Below are 4,488 nucleotides of genomic sequence, written 5' to 3' on the forward strand. Positions count from 1 at the left end.
CGTGCAGAGGAGAGAGAGGACCTCCCACAGGAGTCCAGGGCAGAGGTGTTTATGGCTCGGATCGGAGTTGTGGCGGTGGAGATGAGCAGTGGTCACGCACCAGATGCTCTGGGCACGGGATGGGGTGAGGAGGGGCAGGCTGCGTGCCAGGCGCCCAAACTCAACGTGTGGACAGGCAGAGTTAAGAACGGATGGGTAAATTTCACATCAAAGGCTGCTAAGGGCAAACAACAGGGAATGTTCAGGAAACCCAAAAGCATGTGTGTTTTGCGGCTTACCAGTGAAAAGACGTGGGAAGAAGGAGACTCTTCTCATGAGAGAGTTTTTGGGGAAAGCCAGTTACAGTTACAGTGAATGGAATGTTGCTGAAAAGAGTAAATAAAACCATAGGAGATCCCTATAACCAGATGTCATTTCTCAGTCCTCTAAATTCTCATGGTTTCATATATGTATGTGTCTCCCTTTTTTAATTTGTAAACATTAGCATATATTTCAAACATACAGAAAATTCTACACTAATGTTACAAATCTCCTTACACCTACAGCTACCACCTGGCTTTAATGTAGGTACCCTTTTAATGGCACCTCCCCCCGTAGTGTTGTATTGTTGTTACTTCGCTTTCTTCCCCTGTGTTACACAGCAGTGGCTGAGGGCAGGGGCTCGCGCTGCTCACATCAGGCCCCCTAACAGTTGCAGAATTGAACTGAGTTCTTGAAAAACCTCAAAGAGACCTTCAGGAAAAAGGCAAGTGTAGCAAGCGGCTTATACGATTCTCACAGATTTGAGAAGCTACAGCTATTTTTAAGGTGTATTAATTCAGAAGGATTTACTGTAAGTGAAAATAGGACAGCAGCTACATCTCGTGACATATAACATTTAAAACTTATTTCATTTCCTGACATCCTTGGCTAACATTTCTGGTTCAGGAATCAAAGCCACAGGCAACCCAAAGCTCAGTTCCCTGTAGGCTATCAATTCCTGTGCCCTCTACGAATGCTAAATTTATCTGATTTATTAAGACAAATGTTTAGCCAATAATAAAATATTTAACATCACCTACATCAGGTTCATTATTAGACAATGTTTATGCCCTTTGTCAAGTCCCAATTGCTTTGTCTTCTGCCCTGATATGCCTTTCACCTACAACAAATCCAACAAAGTGTTTTATTGCCTCAAATATTAGAATTTCTACCATATTGCTCCTTGGCACAGAGTTACCTCAATGACTTACCAGAATTTGCAAAAGAATTTGCTATATCCCAAGGCAAATGAGACCTCCAATATTAGCAGCAAGCTTTCTAGTTAGGATGGCAAAGACATCTGGTTTTGCCTGGATGGTCCCAGTTGTAGATCAATTAATTATTTTAGCACTTCCCTTTTACTCTCAAGAGTGTCTTGGTTTAGATGATAAATTATATAATCACTCTATTAATTCCCCCCACCTAAACTTTTTACATCATAGAACTGCCTTATGTGGACAGGACTTCTATTTTTTTTTATTTGTGCAGTGTCCAGTCAAACGGATTAAATAAGAGCCTTTGATTTGTTAAAGGAAGCCACACTAGACATCACAAACAAGTCTTTGCTTTTGGCACGCTTTCTGAACACAACACAAACTAAAATTAGCCCATTCACCCAGATGTTACCATCACGGATTGTGCCAACATGACATAGCTGCTGTTCCATAGGGAAAAAGTAAATCATCAAAAAACAGTAAGAATTAAAACTGAAGTTACACAGTACAAATGTTCAACATTTAAAGTCCAAGACTGTTTACTGAATTTAACTGAATTTAATTTCAAAACCAGTAACAACAATCCAGGATGGCTTTTTATTATAGATTGGATCGCTCCCTCCTCACTTCATCTGTATCGGCCCCAAAAAGAAAAAAAAAAACATGCAACATTAGAATGATGTGTAGTTATAACTATATTTTCAGTCCGGCAATTTCAGCCCAATTTTCAGCAGTAACGTTTCATTAGAATCAAACATTTCCTAGATGGTTTAAAAACACAATGAAAATCTAGCACTTTGGGAGCTTATATGAATACAGTTTTAACTTCTTATTTTAAAGAAAAATGAGATTTAACATTAAAAAAAACAAAACAAAACTAAAGCAATACCCCTGAAGGCTCTTTGAAAAAAAGGAAACTCTACCTGCTATACACATTAAATAATTCAAATCAATGATCCTTTTAAGCCCTTAGCAATGCATGAACCAATGGGGGAAAGCAATCTAATATTTCATTCATTTAGGGGATTGCATTAGAAAGACTGTTAGTCTGCTTCTGCTTTTATAAATGCAAATGTATGCAGAACAGACAGATTGGGATCTGTACAATTTAGCAATGATCGAAACTTGTAATTTTTGAAAATAGGACAGATGTCCAGACTGGTTATATTAAGATGCTTCTCATTGAAGAAGAAACCAAACCAAACAAACAGTTCAATTCTACCTCCTCCTTTAACAGGAAACAAACAAAGCCACCACAAATTAGAATAAGTTATATATCATCTTGTTTCTTTTGTAGATTGTTAATGTTGAGAGGCAGCATACAGTAGTGGAATAAATATGTCTAGTATGCATCACTGCATTACTCATCTTCCTGTCCCTAAAACACAAAAATGAGGGGAGCTGTTTCCCCATTCAAGGACCAGGGGTAGGCTAAAGCCTAACTTAGCAAGCAGCCAGCTCTCTGATTCTGTGGACTATGCCCTGCTTGAATCACAGACAGGAAAGCAGGCCAGAGCCAAAGTAAACAGTCAATAAATATGTGCTGAATGAAGGCCATCTTTATTTACTCACTCAATATTGTTGAGTGTCTGCTATCTTTTCATATTTATAATATCGTGGCTCCCAAGGTTTATTTGATGACGTTGAGTGCCTAGAATGTGCCAGACACTGGGGAAATAAAGGTGAAAACATAGTTACTTGCTCTCAAAGAGCCCACAGTCCGGTGGGGAAGACAGATGAGTGAATGTATGATTAAGACGGGGTACCAAGTACAGCAATAAGCAGATGTACGATGGCCCGTGGCAACCGAGATAGGGACAGATTAGTTCTGACTCGGCCATCAGAAAAGACTTCATTACTATAAACTTTAATTGAGTCTTGAACAATCGCCAGGTGGACATGGGAAAAAGCCACCTTCTGGGCAGAGGTTAAGTATATATTAATAACAAAGGCGTAGAGAGAAGCAACCAGGAGAGTGGGAGGGTTACAGTGTCCAATCACGTCTGCACTGATGCACGTCTACATGCCAGCCACGGTGTGACACACCAGGGTATAGTCAAGAATAAGATCTGGTCCTTGCCATGCTTCATCCTCTAGATGCCAGGAGTTTAAGAAGGGGAAGGACACATCGGCTGTGTTTTAGAACAATCAGTCCGGAGGTAAAACAGAGGACGATGGTGGAGGGAAGAATCCAGTGGCCAGGAAGCTTAATACGGGCCTGAACCAAGACAGTGATGGGGGCTGGAGAAAGGAGGTCTGTTTATAAGACATGCTCAAGCCAGCCTTCCTACCATGTGGTCTCTGCTCTGTTTTCGGTGGGCTCCAATGGTTCCAGAGTCCATCCTTATACTGAGCTAGAATCCACCCACTCTTACTGCCACTTGCTGGCCTAGCTGTGCACTCTGGAGAAATTCAGACACGACAGTTCCTCAAACATCAGGTTTGTGTTCATGCCTGACTGCCATCAGCAGAATTCAGATAAAATATTTATATTCCTCTAACAACAACAACAACAAAAGACCAGACTTGACGCATATATTTCAAAACCTCTCTAAATCTCCTGCCCTAAACATTCAAGGCAAGAAGGTGAGGTAAGGTCTTCCTAGACAGGCTAAGGGAGAAAGATAGTTTTAAAAATTCTTCCTTTAAAAAAAAAACCCAAACTTCAGCTTTATAGATGTTTGCTGGATTTTGAAACCTTTTGCTTAATGAATTCTCTCTCTTCTTGCTTTCCAAACTCAATAAGTAGGTGGAAAGTGTTTTTCCATTCAAGAAAGTAGGGCTTTGTCATTACAAAGTCACCTAGACCTCTGCTCAACGGCCAGTATTTTCTACGATTGAGGGGCAGGAAAGCAGGGTAGGTCGGCTAGTAATGGTTCAACAACCCTGTCCTCAGCTTTTTCACCTTAGGAGACCCACCTCCAGGAGCTATTTAATATGAGAGACCTACGAGTCTAAGAATTCTTTTGGATTTCTATCTACGGCTTTAGAAAGGACCCTTCTTCAGCCCAGCCCAATCGACATGGCCAGAGCAAGACGATGAACCATCGTGGGCCCTGGTCAACCAGAACTCTGCCCATGCGCAGAGAGGCTTTTCTAGTCACAGAGGCCAGGGATTAATACGTAACAAAGTTTGTTCAGGAAAATATAATTTAAAATTTTTATTATGAAAGTTTTCAAACACATGTGAAAGAAGAGAGAAGAGTAAAATGAACTCACATATTAACTTTGTTCAGATTTGAGATTGTCAACA

This window comes from Propithecus coquereli, unplaced genomic scaffold (assembly GCF_000956105.1).
Source record: "Propithecus coquereli isolate 6110/MARCELLA unplaced genomic scaffold, Pcoq_1.0 Scaffold84, whole genome shotgun sequence".
Lineage (NCBI taxonomy): Eukaryota > Metazoa > Chordata > Mammalia > Primates > Indriidae > Propithecus > Propithecus coquereli.